This window comes from Monodon monoceros, unplaced genomic scaffold, assembly GCF_005190385.1.
Source record: "Monodon monoceros isolate NGI ecotype Baffin Bay Population unplaced genomic scaffold, NGI_Narwhal_1 Super_Scaffold_22, whole genome shotgun sequence".
NCBI classification, from domain to species: domain Eukaryota; kingdom Metazoa; phylum Chordata; class Mammalia; order Artiodactyla; family Monodontidae; genus Monodon; species Monodon monoceros.
Window position 1 is genome coordinate 60,722,134 of NW_021703779.1, and position 20,446 is coordinate 60,742,579.

General features: G+C 39.1%; 1 protein-coding gene and 1 pseudogene across 5 annotated transcripts in view; both read right to left on the minus strand.

Annotated features, from left to right (window-relative positions):
* Positions 1-20,446, minus strand: part of HDAC8 (histone deacetylase 8) — a 244,229-nt gene that overhangs the window by 90,387 nt on the left and 133,396 nt on the right. The gene's annotated exons all lie outside the window — the stretch shown is intronic.
* LOC114906594 lies at positions 10,082-11,216 on the minus strand (annotated as a pseudogene).

Sequence of the window (20,446 nt, forward strand, 5' to 3'; positions counted from 1 at the left end):
AAACCCTTTCTCCTCTTCTGTTCTCTATCCCACTTAATGGTATCCTGTTAGAAATCTTGGAGTCATCTCCTGATTCTGCTTTTTCCCACTCCACTATGTCCAATCAGACTCCCAACCCTGTCAGTCTTAGTGTAGATATGTCCTCTTCTCTGTTCCCTCTGCCTTCACCTTGGTTGAAGCCTTCATCTCTCACGTGACCTCTGTAATCACCTCCATGGTTCTATAACCTGTGTACCAACTATAGCTGCCACAGTTCCAAAACTGATCATGCCACTCCCTCTTTTTTTTTTTTTGTGGTACGCGGGCCTCTCACTGTTGTGGCCTCTCCCGTTGCGGAGCACAGGCTCCGGACGCGCAGGCTCAGCGGCCATGGCTCACGGGCCTAGCCGCTCCGCGGCATGTGGGATCTTCCCGGACTGGGGCACGAACCCGTGTCCCCTCCCTCGGCAGGCGGACTCTCAACCACTGCGCCACCAGGGAAGCCTGCCACTCCCTCTTTTAAAGATCTCTCCTGGGGACTTCCCTGGTGGTGTAGTGGTTAAGAATCTGCCTGCCAATGCAGGGGACATGGGTTCGAGCCCTGGTCCAGGAAGATCCCACATGCTGCAGAGCAACTAAGCCCATGCACCACAACTACTGAGCCTGTGCTCTAGAGCCCGGGAGCCACAACTACTGAAGCCCGCATGCCTAGAGCCTGTGCTCTGAAACAAGAGGAGCCACCACAATGAGAAGCCCATGCATCACAACGAAGAGTAGCCCCCACTCGCTGCAACTAGAGAAAGCCTGCACACAACAATGAAGACCCAACACAGCCAAAAAATAAATTAAAAAAAAATCTCTCCTGGCTCCTACTGCTTGTAGAATCTTGTCCCAATCTCTCCTTCTATTCTCATTTTCCAATATGCTTTTTCTATGTGTCCCATACTCCAGCCGTACTGAACCTGTCACTATAATCCCAGCATATGCCGCCCTATCACAAGTATATATATACCTGAAAAAGCAGTACCTGCTAGCTATTATGATTATCAAATAACAACGGATTCTTTCTTCCAGAAATGCCCTTACTCTTTCTCTTCACCTTCAAAAATACTTATATACCTTTCTACTCAATTCAAATGCCACCTCCTCTGTGAAGCCTTTCTTGTTTCCCTCAGTAGGGTTTGTTGCTACTTCTTGTGTGTAGCTCCAGCATTCTGTATCTATAGCCCCTGGGCCACTTAATACAACGTATCGTGATTATTTGATTACAGATCTGCCTCCCCCAACAGACTCCAAGCTGCTTGAGGGCAGGTACCATCTCTACTGATTTTTTCATGCCTAGTAGCTAGTAGTGTCGGGCCCAAAGGAGGTACTCAATTATTATTTGGTGAAATAAAGAATGAATGACTGAAATGATTCAGGAAAAATCTATGACTTGCTAGTCAAGAAGAAAGAGCAAAAGAGGGGAATTTCATACACAAAGCAGCTGGCCTAATAGCTCAGAGCTGGGAGGGGTAGCCACAAAAAGACTAAAATTGAAGATGTGGGCTGGGTTATAATGGGAGACGAGAGCAAACAGGAAGGGTTGGGTGGACCTAGCTGGAGAAGTGCTGTGAAGCCACTGCCCAAAGTCTGGATTTTCATTTGAATGAGTAGGGAGTTGCTGGAGAGTTATTAGAGACACGGTTGAAGCGAAGCCATGAAAAATGACCTGCACTGCAAGGCTGGAAGGAGGCAGCAAGGCCAGCCAGAAGGCAGTCACAATAACCCAGAGCAGAATGGGCATGGCAAGTGCAGGCAGGAGATTCAGGGGGCACAGAAAAGGAGGGGGCTGGATTTGGTGAATGATTGCATTTGGGAGAAGACACAAAGGTAGTGAGAATTGCTGAAGATTATAAAAAGCAGAGTAGTGCACAGAAAGAACACGAGACCAGCAGTTAGGAAATCAGGGTTCAGTTACAGCACAAAAATTATTCCCTATTAACTTAGTCTTCCTGTGCCTTACCTTCCTAAACAGTAAAACAAAGAGGTTCCCCATTCAAATTATCGGCAAATCCAGAATCCTTCAATTCTACTTCAAAAATATTTCTTGAATCACACCATCTTCACTGCCACCACCCTAGTCCAGGCCCCAGCAGTCCTCAGCTGGACCAGTGTATTAGCCTGGACAGTGGTCTCTGCACGCTCTCTTGTCCCCACACTATGTGGTCTCCACACAGCAGTCAGCACCATCTTCTAAAAATGTCAATTCGCTTACGTTACTCCTCTGCTTAAAAACTCTTTGACCCCCACTACAATTAGAGTCAGATTACACTCCTTACCTCAGCCTACAAGTCTCCTACATAGTGTGGCTCCTGCCTGCCTCTCTGACCTCATCCCACCCCCCTCACCTCACTCAATACACCCCAGTCGCACAACCTTTCTGCTTTTTCTTGAGCATATCCAGCTCTTTCCTACCTTTTCACATGCTGTTCCCTGAAATGCAGCTTTGTCTGGCTGGGTTCTTCGTGGCTTTGGTACTTCAGACCTAGATTTGATCCCCTCAGAGAGGTCAGTCCTGATCTCGGTATCATCTGTTTATTTCCTTAGCACTTATCACAATCTGTAATTATTTTATTACTTGTTTACTGCTGATCTCCCAGAAGACTACAAGTTCTAAAAGGTAGGGCCCCTCTGTCTACTTCACTGTGCATTTGTGAGTGAGTGAATGAGTGAATGAATGAATGAATGAAAGGGGTGATGGAAGCAGAGTTCACCAAAAATGGAGTTGTGAAGCAAAATGGAGGAAAAGATTTTGAAAAGAGTTCCGTGGAATCTTGAGGATAGCATAACTAGTTTCACCCAGCTCGTAGTAAAAACTGTTAAAAGGAATTGAGACAGGAGACAGAGGGCTCAGGCAAAAAATCATGGAGAATCACAGAAGCTGCAGCTAATGGAACTCAATTCAAATTACCAGAAATTTGTTGAGTACTTACTATATGCCAGACTCTACGCTGGGCCTCACTGTGAGACGTATAAAGATGAGTGAGTGGACACTTCAAGAGTTTATATTCAGGAGGCCAGAAATAGGAGAGAAGGAAGTGCAAGTGATAATAAAAGGCAGAATTTAATCAAAGGGCGCTGGGGCTAAGAAGAAGGGGCTCAGGGAAGGCTTCAGAGAAAGTTACTCTGATGCTGAAGTCAACAAGTTCCAGTCTACAATGAAATACGAGCAGATGCTTCTCTCTGCTCTTCCCCACAAAATACTTCTGAAAAGTAGGATGGAAAGCAAAATATTTTTCAAGATGACTTTTGAGGCACTGTGTTAGTGGGGAAACAACTACGTGAGTTTTGGCCCTATGACTCACTATTTGGGAGACCTTGGACAATTTGCTCATTTCTTTTTCCTAACTATTATTGAGGGCCTGTGCTAGGCACTTTCATATATACTATTTTATTGAATCATTTATCTTTTCTAAGCTTCAGGTTTCTCCATTCCCTTTGAACTTTAGCAGACTAGATTTCTGGTTCCCAGTTGGTGCTGGGTACAGACCTGCAGGTATTCCTTTTTGCCTTCAGGTAGCACCCACACTTTTGCACCAAAGCAACAGACTGGCTTTTGGTAATATCCTAAAGGCACTAGAGTGCACTTTGGCTATTTGGCAGATGGGGAAAAAGATGAAAAAGTTTAAGAAGTGAAGCATAAGTTTCTTTGTGGCACTGTTGGATGAGCACATTTTGAAGTGGTAAACAAATGGGGCCTGCCTGCCATGGTAACCTGTTGTATATTGCAAAACGGAGATATTAAGGTGTCAAGAAATGACCACCCTAAAATGTTACTAATGTTAAGGTAAACTGTAATGTCAAAACTTGTAACATGATTGTCTCGAGGTAATGCTGTAAAGACAGGTACCTAGATGACTGGCAAAGTGAGATGGGTGAACAAGAGAAAATCTGTCAGTGCATCTCCAGGAACGACCATGGAGAGGACTGTCTATTTTTGGACAATGGCGTCTTTGCTTCTGTAGACAGAACTATTCCTAGTATGGAGAAGGGCAATTTCTCAGGTACCTAGGCTTGATTAAAAGAAGAACAAAACTCTGGAGACTATCCAATTCATTTTGTTCTAATTAGGTGTTTGCTGAGCAGCTTTATGGTGTATAACTGGTTTCTTGACTGGGACGACCCACCAGCCAGGAGGGCCTTTATGCTGTTGATGAAAGTCTTGTCTTGCCTAATATACTGCTCATTATAAATGACCACCTTGAGGTCTGCTTTATAAATTAGTCTCTGTGGCTTTGGCAGCATGATTCATTCCCCAGAGACTTAATCATCATGTGACTGAAAATGGGAGAGAAATGCGAGGTGGAAAAACTACAGAGCAGACTGGCTGGAGTATCCTCAAGTGCTCCTCTCCTATGAGGGCTGGCCTGAAGCAGCCAGTGGCTTTACCTATTAAATTACAGCAATAATCATCTCTTATACTTGTTCAGTGCTTTTAACTTTCAAAGCACTTCCATATATATATATATAAAATCTAATTTTATCATTTCATCTATTATACCTTCTTTAGCTCATACTGTTTGCAAAAATACATTTGTAGAGCAGTGGCAAAGACACCAAAAGAAGCAGTAATATTGTCAACACCTTGAAAAAAAATCTGTCTATGATGGGACCTTGGCAAAATAAATCAAACTAAAGAAATAAGTGTAGTCAGAGTCTAGGCTGCAGTAAGGTGACCCAGGAATTTGGAGATAGGCTCAGAATGATTCTGAGAGTGAAATAACACAAAGACATGGTTGTAGATGTGTTGCTGATGGAGACTTGGGAAATATCCAAGTGTAATCAAGGTGATCAGGGCATATCTGCAAGACTGGAATGTACTCGAAGAAAGCTGCAATCTAATCGGTTTTACTGTAAACTCTCTGAAGAATAAGGTGCTACAGAAAGGTGGTGTACGAGTTATTTGAAAAAGAGGGATTAGAGAGTGAAGATATGTTACTGTTTGTCCAGCATCCCCCACTCCTCACTATGCAGAGGGACAGGAAGGGATGGGAGAGGGAAGTGTGTACATTTGTGCAGTGGCTGGAGAGCAGAGGGAGCTGGGTAGACCACGTATATGACAGACACACATATTGTGGTCCCTAAGGATGTAGACTCAATTATGAAACAGTCACTTCCTTCACTCTGATTCCATGCTCATCAAGTAACCTTCTGACTTACTAATTCAGTTTCCTAGGTCCCTTGATCCTGGGAAAGAAATGCCCTTGGAGTAGATAAGACTATTGTGGTTACCCAACAGGTATAGCTTCCATTGTAAATAAATATAATTGCAATATATTTTATATGTCTCTTCCCCAATTTTTTTATTTTGAAAATTTTCAAATCTAAAGAGAAGCTGTAAAAACAGTAAAATAGATTTCTACTTTTTCTTAAACTAAATTTACCAATTTGCTGATGGAAGTTCAACTGCACCAGCACTATTTATTGAAAAGGCTGTCTTTCCTCCATTGAATTGCTTTTGGACCTTAGTCAAAAATCAGTTGGCTGTATTTGTGTGGGTCTGTTTCTGGGATCTCTATTCTGCTCTTTGATGTGTTTATTCCTTTGCCAATACCACACAGTCTTGATTACTGTACCTATATATTAAATCTCAAAATTGGTAAAGTGATTCCTCCCACTTCATCCTTCTTTTATAAAATTGTTTTAGCTATTCTAGTTCCTTTGTTTTTCCATATAAATTTAATAATAATCTTGTCTATATTTTCAAAAAACATACTGGAATTTTGATAGGAATTATTTCAAACTTGTACATAAATCTGGAAAGAATTGACATCTTTACTACGTGGAGTCTTCTAATCCATGAACACGGTATGTCTTTGCATGAATGTAGATCTTTTATTTCTTTCATCAGGGTTTTGTAGTTTTAACATACAAGTCTGGTATGTGTGTATATATATATATATATATATAGCAATACGCGGGCCTCTCAGTGTTTTGGCCTCTCCCGTTGCGGAGCACAGGCTCCGGACACGCAGGCTCAGTGGCCATGGCTCACGGGCCCAGCCGCTCCACGGCATGTGGGATCTTCCCGGACTGGGGCATGAACCCGTGTCCCCTGCATCGGCAGGCGGACTCTCAACCACTGCGCCACCAGGGAAGCCCTGGTATATTCTTTGTTAGATTTACACCTAAGTATTTCATTTTTTAAAAGCTGATTATAAATTGCATTGTATTTTAAATTTTGGTTTCCATGTGCTCATGGATAGTACATAGAAATACAATTGATTTTTGTATGTCAATCTTGTATCCTGAGACCTTGTTGAAAACATTTATTAGTTCTAGGAGGTTTTTGTAGATTCCTTGGGATTGTATTGTAGACAATAATGTCATTTGCAAATAGGGACAGTTTTATTTTTTCCTTTTTGTTTTGTATGCTCCTCAGATGCTGCTTGTTATGTCTTTCAGCTATGGAATGCACAGAGCAGAGATACTGGTCTGTAGTTTTCCTTTTTTTGTACTGTCTTTGTCTGGTTTTGGTATCAGGATAACACTGGTTTAATGAAATGAGTTGTGAAGTGTTTCTTCCTCTTCTATTTTCTGGAAAGATTTAGATTTGGTTTGAATTCTTCTTTAAACATTTGGTAGAATCCTCCAGTGAAACCATCTAGGCCTGGAGAGTTCTTTTTGGGAGTTTTCAAATACAAATTCAATTTCCTTAATAGTTATAGGTTATTCAAATAATTTCATATTTGGCGAGTTGCAGTAGTATGTGGTTTTTGAGGAAGCAGTTCATTTTATTTAACTTGTCAAGTTTATGTGTGTAGAGTTGTTAGATGTATTCTGTTATTACCCTTTTGATGTCTGTAGGGTTTGTGGTGATACCCCACTTCACTCTTGATTTTGGCAATTTATGTCTTCTCCGTTTTTAAATTTGTCAGTCCTGCTAGAGATTTGTCAGTTTTACTGACATTTTCAGAGAACCACCTTTCTGTTTCATTTTCTATATTATTATTGTTTTCAGTTTCATTTAATTTGCTCTACCTAGTATGTTAAGGTGGCAACTTAAATTATTGATTTGAGATTATCCTTTTTTTTAAGATTTGGTGCTGTAAATTCCCCTCTCAGCACTGATTTAGCTGTGTCCCACAAATTTTGATATGTTGTATTTTCATTTTAAATCATTTAAATGTAATTTGTGATTCTCCATGAAATTTGCTTTTTGACAAATGGATTATTCAGGAGTGTGTTCTTTAAGTATCTAAATGTTTGGAGATTATCCTATTATCCTTTATTAATTTGTTTGATTCTATTTTGGTCAGAAAATATACCCTGTTTGATTTCCTTCTTTTAAATTTGCTGAGATTTCTTTGTGGTCCACGATGTGGTCTATCTTTATTTTTAAAATTTTAATATCATTGTGATAAAGTATATAAAACATAAAATATGCCATTGCAACCATTTTAAGTATAATATTCAGTGTATTAAGTACATTCACAGTATTGTGCAATCATCACCACTATCTATTCCAAAACTTTTCTATCACCCCCAATAGAAATTCTGTACCCATTAAGCAATAACTCCCCATTCCCCCTTCCCCCAATCCCTGGTAACTTCTAACCTACTTTCTGTCTATATGAATTTGCCTATTGTAGATATTTTGTGTAAGTGGAACTATATAATATTTGTCCTTTTGTGCCTGGATTATTTCACTTGGCATAACGCTTTCAAGGTTCATCCATGTCATAGCTTATATCAGAACATCATTTCTTTCTATGGCCAAATAGTATTTCATTGTATGGATATACCACATTTTGTTTATCCATTCACCTACTGATGGACATTTGAGCTATTTCACCTTTTGCCTATTGTGAATAATGCTACAGTAAACACCGAATACAAGTATCTGTTTAAGTCCCTGTTTTCAGTTCTTTTGGGTATATAACTTGGAGTGTAACTGCTGGGTCATATGGTAATTCTATACTGAACTTTTTGAGGAACCACCAAACTGTTATCCACAGTGGCTGTGCCATTTTACATTCCCAGTGGCAATTTACAAGAGTTCCAATTTCTCCACATCCCCAGTAACACCTGCTATTTTCATTTTAAAAATTATAGTTATTCCAGTAAAGTGGTTTCTCATTGAGGTTTTGATTTGCAGTTCCCTAATAACTAATGATGTTGAGCATCTTTTCATGAGCTCATTGGCCATTTGTAAATCTTCTCTGGAGAAATGCCTATTTAATTCCTTTGCCAATTTTTTTTAAACATCTTTATTGGAGTATAATTGCTTTACAATGGTGTGTTAGTTTCTGCTTTACAACAAAGAGGATCAGCTATACATATACATATATCCCCATATCTCCTCCCTCTTGCGTCTCCTTCCCTCCCACCCTCCCTATCCCACCCCTCTAGGTGGTCACAAAGCACTGAGCTGATCTCCCTGTGCTATGTGGCTGCTTCCCACTAGTTATCTATTTTACATTTGGTAGTATATATAAGTCCATGCCACTCTCTCACTTCACCCCAGCTTACCCTTCCCCCTCCCCATGTCCTCAAGTCCATTCTCTACATCTGTGTCTTCATTCCTGTCCTGCCCCTAGGTTCTTCAGAACCATTTGTTTTTCAGATTCCATATATGTGTGCTAGCATATGGTATTTGTTTTTCTCTTTCTGACTTACTTCACTCTGTATGACAGACACTAGGTCCATCCACGTCACTACAAATAACTGAATTTCGTTTCCTTTTATGGCTGAGTAACATTCCATTGTATATATGTGCCACATCTTCTTTATCCATTCATCTGTCAACTGACACTTAGGTTGTTTCCATGGACTGGCTGTTGTAAAAAGAGCTGCAGTGAACATTGTGGTACATGCCTCTTTTTGAATTATGGTTTTCTCAGGGTATATACCCAGTAGTGGGATTGCAGGGTCGTATGGTAGTTCTATTTTTAGTTTTTTAAGGAACCTCCCTACTGTTCTCCATAGTGGCTGTATCAATTTACATTCCCACCAACAGTGAAAGAGGATTCCCTTTTCTCCACACCCTCTCCAGCATTTATTGTTTACAGATTTTTTGATGATGGCCATTATGATTGGTGTGAGGTGATACCGCACTGTATTTTTGACTTGCATTTCTCTAATGATTAGTGATGTTGAGCACTCTTTCACGTGTTTGTTGGCTATCTGTATATCTTCTTTGGAGAAATGTCTATTTAGGTCTTCTGCCCATTTTTGGATTGGGTTGTTTGTTTTTTTGATATTGAGCTGCATGAGCTGCTTGTAAATTTTGGAGATTAATCCTTTGTCAGTTGCTTCATTTGCAAATATTTTCTCCCATTCTAAGGGTTGTCTTTTCGTCTTGTTTATGGTTTCCTTTGCTGTGCAAAAGCTTTGAAGTTTCATTAGGTCCCATTTGTTTATTTTTGTTTTTATTTCCATTGCTCTAGGAGGTGGGTCAAAAAGGATCTTGCTGTGATTTATGTCATAGAGTGTTCTTCCTATGTTTTCCTCTAAGAGTTTGATACTTTCTGGCCTTACCTTTAGGTCTTTAACCCATTTTCAGTTTACTTTTGTGTATGGTGTTAGGGAGTGTTCTAATTTCATTATTTTACATGTAGCTGTCCAGTTTTCCCAGCACCACTTATTGAAGAGGCTGTGTTTTCTCCATTGTATATTCTGGCCTCCTTTATCAAAAATAAGGTGACCATATGTGCGTGGGTTTATCTCTGGGCTTTCTATCCTGTTCCATTGATCTATATTTCTGTTTTTGTGCCAGTACTATACTGTCTTGATTACTGTAGCTTTGTAGTATAGTGTGAAGTCAGGGAGTCTGATTCTTCCAGCTCCATTTTTGTTTCTCAAGATTGCTTTTGCTATTCGGGGTCTTTTGTGTTTCCATACAAATTGTGAAACTTTTGTTCTAGTTCTATGAAAAATGCCATTGGTAGTTTGATAGGGATTGCATTGAATCTGTAGATTGCTTTGGGTAGTATAGTCATTTTCACAATGTTGATTCTTCCAAGCCAAGAACATGGTATATCTCTTGATCTGTTTGTATCATCTTTAATTTCTTTCATCAGTGTCTTAGTTTTCTGCATACAGGTCTTTTGTCCCTTAGGTAGGTTTATTCCTAGGTATTTTATTCTCTTTGTTGTAATGGTATATGTGAGTGTTTCCTTAATTTCTCTTTCAGATTTTTCATCATTAGTGTATAGGAATGCCAAGAGATTTCTGTGCATTGCCAATTTTTTTATTTTTTTTTAGGCAGACACTCTTCAAAGTTTTATTTCACTAACTTCAGGTCAAATTTCCACAGCTGTTTTCTGGTCAATTTTATATCTTTGCTTGGCTTCCCAAAGTGGTAGTACCAAAAGATTTGTGGGGTAGGCAGAAGAGGCCATTTTAAGAAGCACTGCATTTACTCATCTTCCACAAGGCAACAGAGTTGGACATCTGATTGTTCAACAAAACAAAGCTTTAACAGCATCCAGGAGGGCAGGCAGGCAAACCAGGCTGTCGACACTCTTCCATTTGTCAAAATCAGACCACAGAAAACCTACTCCACACAGACCTAAAAGGTTATCACCATTCATCTTTTCTTTTTCTGCTGCTGCAACATTTTTCTTCTTTTAATTATCATATCATGTAGTTTCTCAAGTCCTTCCTTCAGTCCATCACCTATGATTGCATAGGTGGGCTGAAAATGCCAGGGAGTTGATGAGCTCAGTTCACTCATTGCTAACAATTTCTCAATTTCTGAGAGAGACAATGAGTTCCTCAGGTCTTGTTTTTTAGCAACTATAAGCACAGGAACTCCTTTATTTTCTGATATCCTAGTTATTTTATGAAGTTCAGTTTTGGCTTCTTCCATCCTTTCAACATCAACAGAGTCCACAACAAACACAATGCCATCTGCGCATCTGGTATATGATTTCCACAGTGGCCTTAATTTCTCCTGACCACCTACATCCCAGAAGTGAAAAGTTACTTTTAGAATTTCCCAAGGTTACCTTAATTTTTTCCATGTTAAATCCTTTGGTAGGTACGGTATTTACAATTTCATTGAACTGCAGCCTGTATAACACAGCTGTCTTTCCAGCAGAGTCCAAACCCATAATGACAATGTGGAAGGACTGAAATGAAGGCAGGCTGGACAGGATCAAAGTCTGGTCTGACAGTCCATTCCCCATTTCCATCTGCAAAGAAGTGTTCCAAACTGAAAGGCTTTCTTCTTACTGCTTGAGAACTTTTCTTCCTAGGGGATCCAGCTACCAGTCTCCCGAATTGGAGCCTGGATCCAAATGAGAAAGCATTGGTAGGCTTTTCTACGTGGGGGCATAGAAGCACCCCACCGCCACTCAGCTTAGCTCTCCACGCAACTCTGGTGGTTGCCTCACTAGAAACCGTGGCTCCAGACTATGACCACACCCACTCCACGCGGCCCACCCCTGAGCCCCAATCCCATTGGTCACCTGTGTCAGCACGTCCGTGCCACACGCGCCCCCGCGCCCTAATTGGTGAGAGTAACTGCCGCTCCCAGCACGGCAGAGCCAGGCTCTCCCTTGGTCCACAGGCACCACCTTTTGCCTTCAAGTTAGAAAAGAGGGCGCCTGTGGAGGAGCCGAGCGACCCCTGCAGGGGAAGGGGAGCCTCGGCCGGTCGGTCACGTCACCGCCAGCCGGCTCGCTCCACCCACCCGGGTGCACCTGCAGTGCGGACACCGTGCCGAGGTTCTCACATCCAGCCTGCGGTCACCGCTGGCGTATTTAACCCTTTGTCCGCTGGCCAGAGGGTGCTCCCTGTGGCTGCGCCGGCCCACAGGAGTGAATGATCCGACCTGCGGCAGCTGCCAGGGAAGGCCTGCTGTCCCTGCAGCACGATCCCTTCACCTCACAGCTCTGCACCCAGCCTGCCAATTTTTCAAATGGGTTATTTGTCTTCTTGTTGAGCTTAGGAGTTCTTTATATATTATGAATATTAAATCCTTATTAGATGATTTGCAAATATTTTCTCCCATTCTATAGATTTTCTTTTCACTTTCTTGATAATGTATTTTGATCCACAATAGTTTTAAATTTTTATAAGTCAAATTCATCTATTTTTTCTCTTGTTGTCATGTCTAAGAATCCACTGCCAATTCCAAGGTCATGAAGATTTATGTTTTATGTTTTCTTCAAGAATTTTATGGTTTTAGGTCTTATATTTAGACTGGTGATCTATTTTGAGTTAATTTTTGCATATGGTGTGTGGTAGGGAGTCCAACTTCATTGTCTTGCATGTGGATATCCAGTTGTCCAAGCACCATTTGTTGAAGAGATAATTCTTTCCCCATTAAATGAATTTGGCACCTTTGTTGAAAATCAATTGGCCATAGATGTATGGGTTTATTTCTGGACTTACAATTCTATACCATTGGTCTATATGTCTGTCCTTCTGCCAATACCACACTGTTTTGATTACTGTAGCATTGTATTAATTTTGAAATTGGGAAGTGAGTCCTCTAACTTTGTTCTTTTTCAAGATTGTTTTGGTTATTTGGGGCCTCTTGAGATTCCATATGAATTTGAGGATTGGCCTTTTCATTTCTGCAAAAAAAAAGGCTGTTGAGATTTTGACAGGCATTACAGTGAATCTATAGGCTGCTTTGGGCAGTACTGACATATTAACAATATTAAGTCTTATAATCCGTGAATACAGGATGCTGTTCCATTTATTTAGGTCTTCCTTAATTTCCTTCAGCAAATATTTTGTAATTTTCAGTGTACCAGTCATTCACCTCCTTGGTTAAATTTATTCTTGGGTACTTTATTCTTTGGGATACTATATGGAATTGCTTTCTTAAAAATTTTTGGATTGTTTATTGCTGGTGTATAAAAACACATTTGATTTTGTGTGTGTATTGTAACCAGCAAAATTGCTGAGTTTGTTCATTAGCTCTAGTAGCTTTCATGTGGATTCTTTGGAATCTTCTATATGTATGATCATGTCATCTGTGAATAGGGAGAGTTTTATTACTTGCATTCCAATCTTAATGCCTTTTATTTCCTGTTTTCTTGTCTAATTGCTCTGGCTAGAAATTCTAGTATAATAGCAGTGGTAAAAGTGGGCGTCTTGTCTTAATTCCTGATCTTAGTGGGAAAGTGTTCATCTTTTACCATTGACTATGTTAGCTGTAGGTTTTTCGTAAATGCCCTTTATCATGTTGAGGAGTTTCTGTTTATTCCTGGCATTCTGAATTCTTTTATCATAAGTGGGTGTTGGATTTTGTCAAATGCCTTTTCTGCATCAATTGAGATGATCATGTAGCTTTTCCCCTTTGTTATATTAATGTGATGTATTATATTGATTGATTTTCTTACGTTGAACCATCCTTGCACACCTGGGTTAAATTCCCCTTGGTCATTTTAATATGCAGTTGAATTCAGTTTCCTAGTATTTTGTTAAAGGACTTTTGCATCTATAATCATAAGATATATGGGGCTGTAATTTTCTTTTCTTGTTAGGTCTTTATCTGGCTTTGGTATCAGGGCAATGGTGGCCTCCTAGCATGAGTTGGGAAGTGTTCAATCTTATTCAGTTATCTGGAAGAGTTTGAGGCAAATTGGTATTGATTCTTTAAATGTTTTGTAAAACTCACCAGTGAAGCCATCTGGTTGTGACTTTTCTTTGTTGGGAGGTTCTTCATTACTAATTCAATTTAAATATTTTACTTGTTACAGATCTATTGAGATGCTATATTTCTTCTTGAGTCAGTTCTGGCAACTTTTTTATTTCTAGAATTTGTCCATGTCATCTAGGCAATCTAATTTGTTAGCATACAATTGTTAGTTGCATTCTCTTATAATCTTAAAACAAATCTCTGTAAGTTTGGCAGTAATGTCCTTCGTTTATTTATTTATTTATTTATTTATTTATGGCTGCACTGGGTCTTAGTTGCCGCATGTGGGATCTTTCGTTGAGGTGTGTGGGCTCTTTGCTGTGGTTCACGGGCTTCTCTCTAGTTGTGGCATGCGGGGCTTCTCTCTAGTTGTGGCACATGGACTCCAGAGTGTGTGGGTCTAGTAGTTGTGACATGCGTGCTCTCTAGTTGTGGCGTGTGGGCTCCAGAGCGTGTGGGCTCTGTAGTTGTGGCATGTGGGCTCTCTAGTTGTGGTACATGGGCTCAGTAGTTGTGGTGCTTGGGCCTAGTTGCCCCACAGCCTGTGGGATCTTAGTTCCCTGACCAGGGATTGAACCTGCGTCCCCTGCATTGTAAGGCAGATTCTTAACCACTGGACCACCAGGGAAGTCCCAATGTCCTTCCGTTGATTTCTGAATTTAGTTATTTGTGTCTTCTCTCTCTCTCTCTCTTTTTTCTTTATCAGTCTAGCTAAAGGTTTGTCAATTTTGTTGCTCTTTTTTTTTTAAAAAAAGATTATTCATTTATTTAGTTTTGGCTGCATTGCTGTGCGTGGGCTTCCTCTAGTTGTAGTGAACGGGGGCTACTCTTTGTTGCAGTGTGTGGGCTTCTCATTGCGGTGGCTTCTCTTGCTGCAGAGCACAGGCTCTATGTGCACGGGCTTCAGTAGTTGTGGCACATGGGCTCAGTAGTTATGGCCCATGGGCTATAGAGCACAGGCTCAGTAGTTGTGGCGCATGGGCTTTGCTACTCTGCGGCATGTGGGATCTTCCTGTACCAGGGTTTGAACCCATGTCCCCTGCATTGGCAGGTGGATTCTCAACCACTGCACCACCAGGTAAGTCATTGTTCCTCTTTTCAAAGAACCAACTTTTGGGTTTGTTCATTCTCTGTACTGTTTTTCTATTCTCTATTTCATTTATTTCTATTCTAATCTTTGTTGTTTCCTTTCTTCTGCTAGCTTTGGATTTAGTTATCTCTTCTTTTTCTAGTTCCTCAAGATGTAAAAGTAGTTTATTGATTTGAGATCTTCTTTTTAATGTAGGCATTTACAGGTATAAATTTCCCTCTGATTATGGCTCTTGCTGCATCTCATGAGTTTTATATGTTGCATTTTCATTTTCTTTCATTGCAAAGTATTTTCTCATTTCCACTGTGTTTTCTTCTTTGATCCATTAGTTGTTTTAAGAGTGTGTTGCTTAATTTCCACATATTTTTGAACTTCTCACTTTCCCCTCTGTTGTTGTTTCTTTTAGCTTTATTCCATTGTGGTTAGAAAAGACAGTTTGAATGATTTCAATCTTCTTAAATGTATCAAAACTTGTTTTGTGGCCTAACATATGGTCAATCCTGGGGAATGTTCTATGTCCACTTGAAAAGAATGTGCATTCTGCTGTTGTTGGGGGGAATGTTCTCTCTACGTATCCTTCTGGTCTAATTGGTTTATAATGCTATTCAAGTTCTCTATTTCCTTATTGCCCTTATGTCTAGATGTTCTAACTGTTATCGAAAGTGGTATTTGAAGTCTCCAACTATTACAGTAGAACTGTCTATTTTTCTTCTCAATTCTGTAAATGTTTGCTTTCTACACTTTGGGGCTCTGTTGTATAGTATAAATAGGTTTATAATTGTTATATATTCCTGATGAATTGATCCTTTTATCAATATATAATGTCTTTGTCTCTTGTAACACTTTTTGACGTAAAGTCGATTTTGTCTGATATTAGTATAAGCCAACCTCAGCTCTTTTTGGTTACCATTTGCATGGAATATTTTTTTCCATCCTTTCTTTCACTCTCAACCTACTTATTTCTTTGGATCTAAAGTAAATTTCTCATAGACAGCATACAGTTGCACCATGGCTTCTTTTTTTAATTCACTCTGCCCAATCTCTGCCTTTAATTGGACATTTTAATTAATTTACATTTAATGTGTTTGCTAATAAGGAAGGCTTTCTGCCATTTCTTATACTATCTTTGTCCCTCATTTATTACATTAATGTCTTCTTTTGTATTTAGTTGATCATTTGTAGTGAACTTTTTGATTCTCTTCTCATTTCCATTTGTACATTAAAAGAACATTTATTTTGTAGTTACCATGGGAATTACATTTAACATCCTAAATTTATTATAATATAGTTTGAATTGACACCAACTTAACTTCAATAGCATATAAAAACTCTGCTATTATTCAGTTCCATCCCTTCCTTATGTTGTTGTCACAAATTACATCTTTAGATATTGTGTGCCCAATAACAGATTTATAATTATTCTTATGCATTTGTTTTTTATGTCATGTAGAAAAGAAAGAGTGGAGTTACAAACCAAAAGTGCAATACTAGCTTTTATGTTTGCCCATGTAGTTCTCTTTACCAGAGAACTTTATTTCTTCATATAGCTTCACGTTATTGTCTAGTGTCCTTTCATTTCAACTTGAAGGACTTCTTTTTGCCCCATTTTTTCTCAGGTAGGTCTAGTGTTAACAAACTCCCTCAACTTTTGTTTATCTGGGAATGTCTTAATTTCTCCCTCAATTTTGAAGAAGAATTTTGCCGAATATAGAATTCTTAGTTGACAGTTTTTTTTTTTCAGTGCTTTAAATATGTCATCCAACCACCTTCTGGCCTACATGGTCTCTGATGAGAAATCAGCTTTTAATCTTATTGAGGATCCCTTGTATGTGACTAGTTGCTTCTCTTTTGCTGCTTTCAAGATTGTTTGTTTGTCTTTCAAGAGTTTGATTGTAATGAGTGTTGGTGTGGATTGCATCTATCCTCCTTGGAATTCATTGAGCTTCCTGGATGCATAGATAATGTCTTTCATCAAATTTGGGAAGCTTTCGGCCTTTATTTCTTTAAACATTCTTTCTGACTTTCTCTCTCTCTTTTTCTTCTGGGACTCCCATAATGGTGTCCCATGGGTCCCTTAGGCTCTGTTCTCCTTTATTCATTCTTTTTTTCTTTCTGTCCCTTGGACTGGGTAATTTTAATTTTCCTATCTTCAAATTCACTGATCTTGTGCCTGAAGCTTCTAGTGAATTGCTAGCATTTTGACAGATTTCCTTGAATGTCAGGAGTTTTTTAAAATGACAAAAAACACCTCTTCCAGTCTTTAAGGTCCTCTCAGGTCTTTTCTGAGCATGCTATATGCCCTGGGCATTTCCCCATATACACAGGTGCTTTTGATTGCCTTCATTTTCCAAAGAAATACTCTCTCTGGCTTTTCCTCCCAGGCCTTAGGTTGTCTATTTTATGTCTAAACTGCAATCTTTTGCCTCAGGAATCTGTGGGTTGTTCATCTACATTACGATGTTTTCAAGCAATGCTCACCACTTTTATGACCTAGTTGAGTTTCAAGTTAGGTGTAACAGAGATGAGTACCCTGCATCTGTCATCCAGGTAGCCCCTGACAGGTTAGAATAAATCTACACAGTAATTTTCAAATAAGGTCTACTCTCTTCCCTCTTGAACCATGGTCCAGGGTTCTACACTAGGAACATATTTTCGAGAGTGCTGCCCAGTTGGGATGGGAGTAGGACAAGGGCAAGTAAAAATGCCATAAAGCTCTCCTACCATTAAAAAGCTAGGTACCTTTTTACTTGTACCATGAGCTGTTATTTTCCTTTAACAGTTTATTCCAGGGGGCACTGCATTTGAACTAGGATTACACGGTACACCTTGATATGACCCTTAACTTTTATTTATTTCATTTGTATTTTGATCAAAGTACTAGTTTAATAACATGCACATAGTTTACAAAGTTAAACATTACCTAAGTCTTACGATGACACGCAGCAGTTCTCTAACTTATCCCTTCACGTTTCCAATTTCTATTTCCAACAAACAGCCACATTTCATTCTTTTAGTCACTTCTAGTATTTCTCTGTATATATTCAAATAAAATGAGAAGATTGGTAGTTGTTTTTCAATATTTGATATGCTCTACTGACTTCCTTCTATGGAAGATTATAATTGAGTCCTACTACTATCTCCCACATCCATCTACACACACATTTCACCTTGTCTCATACTCCACATTTAATTATCCCAGAATTGTTGGCCAAATTAACATTCAGTGTTTAAAGTTATGGTGACAACAAATACTGTTCACAGCTGAGCCAGCTGCTATATATAGTATGGCTATTTTTCCTTCCTTGGAAATTTTTTTCCTGGAATTAATAATTACCTCACCTTATATATGTTGTCTAGCTTTCTATGTACTTATCATTAATGCATATCAATTCCTATGTATTTATCACTAACTCATGCCACACTCTTTGACAAAACTGTAATATTCTCAGTATTGTCAACCACACCAGGCAATCTGTGAATTCCATCTTCTCCTCAGAACCTTTCCCTGAAGCTCTCTAAGTTGGACTGTTTGATTTCTAGGCCTCTGTACAGCTGGTATATGGGACCTTCTCCTCACTACCATCCTGAGAAATCCCTGCTGTTCTCTCCTGCATTGGATCCTCTGTTTCCTGGATCATATGTCTTCTGCTTTCTGGATTTACTGCCCTCGTTTTGTTGGGTACCTACTCCAATATTCCTGAACTTGCATGCCTGAAAATGTCTGTATTCTATCCTTGCAATTGATTGGTAGTTTGGCTGCATATGGAATTCAAGGCCCAATGTCTTCAAGCTTTCAGTATTGTTGATAAGAAGTCCAAAGCCATTCTGATTTTAGAACCTTTTTGTGTGACCCCAAATTTTCCTCCCTAGAAGCTTTATAGCTTTTAGAATGATTTCTTTTCCCCTTTGCTCTAAAGTTTTATGATATGACTTGAGGTGTGTTTTTCCTTTATGGTGCTGGGCAACCAGTGGGCCCTGTCAGTCTGGAAATTAATGTCCTTAGGTTTGGGGGAGATTTTCTTTTATTATTTATTTGATAATTTCCTCTCCTTAATTTTCTTCTCAAGAATTATTTTTATTGGATGTTGGACCTCATGGATTAATTGTTTAATTTTCTTATTTTTCTCTTTTCCGTTTCTCATCTCTCTACCTATTGTTTTCTTAGAGATTTCTTCAACTATATCTTCCAACACCTTGTTGAAAAAAAATTTTTAAACCACTTTAGTCATTTCTAAGCGTTCAGTTCAGTGGCATTAAGTACATTCACAAAACTGCAACCATCATCACTATGCATTTGCAGAACTTTTTTTTTTTTTGCAGAACTTTTTAATCATCTTAAACATAAGCTACAAACCCATTAAACAATAACTCCCTATTCTTCCCTCTCCCTAACCCCTGGTAAACTCTAAATCTACTTTCTGTCTCTATGAATTTGCCTATTTGAAGTACCTCATATAAGTGGAATCATACATTGTTTGCCGTTTTGTGTCTGGCTTATTTCACTTAGCATACTGTTTTTAAGGTTCATCCATATTGTAGTATGTATTAGAATTCCATTCCTTTTAAAGGCTGAGTAATATTCCATTGTATGTAAATACCATATTTGTTTTTCCATTCATCTTTTGATGTATATTTGGGTTGTTCTCACCTTTTGGCTTTTTAAAATAATGCTGTAATTACAGTGATATACAAGTGTCTGCTTTCAATTCTTTGGGAATATACCTAGAGGAAGAATTGCTGGGTCATATGGTAATTCTATGTTTAACTTTTGGGGGAACTGTCAAGCTGTTTTCCACAGTAGCTGCACAATTTTACATTCCCACCAATAAGGCACAAGGGTTCCAATTTTTCCATGTCCTTACCAACACTTGCTATTTTCCATTTAAAAAATAATATCCATCTTAACGGGTATGAAGTGGTAACTCACTGTGGTTTCTTACCATTGTAAAGTTGACTTTTCCTTGATTTGGCATTTTCTTGATTGCTGTAAACCTTTGACTGTTTTCCAGAGTTTTGACAAGTTGTTTCTGACAGTTTCTGTTTGTTTTTCTATGCTTCTGTGGAGTGATGGTAGTTCGGCATCGCCTACTCCATCAATTTTATATGGTATATCTTGGTATATGTTCCATGGGTGCTTGAGAAGAATGTATATTCTGCTGTTATTGGGTGAAGTGTCCAATAAATGTCAGTTAGATCCTCTTGGTTGATGGTTGTGTTGAGTTCTTCTTTATCTTTCCTGATTTCCTGTCTAGTTGTTGTATCACACCCATAACAGGAACGGATAAAACTAACTTCTTCCTCCCAATGAAGGTAAGAGAACTTAAGGTAGCTTAGGGAAGAATATAAGCGAGAGTTTCCATGACTTTCTAAGAGCCTGATGTCTTTCAATTGCAGGTCTGCCTCTGCTGCTTCATCTCCCACTATTTCCTCAGATGCCCTATATACATAGTAAACTATTTATAGTTCCCCAAGACCATGTGCTCTTTTACCTTTCTCTGGCTTTGTACCTGCAATCACTTTTCCTGAAATGTCCTCCCCCTTGAGTATCTTTAAAGATTCAGCTCATATATTACCTCCCTTATGAAACTTTTGCTGATCACTTAGAGCAACTTGAATATATCTTTCTTTGGATGCTAATTTACAATGAAGCTAATCATAAATCTTCAAAGTCCCTCACTTGGACAGACACTTTCCAAGGTCCTGGGAGGAGCCCTAACATTATTTTACAAGGTTAT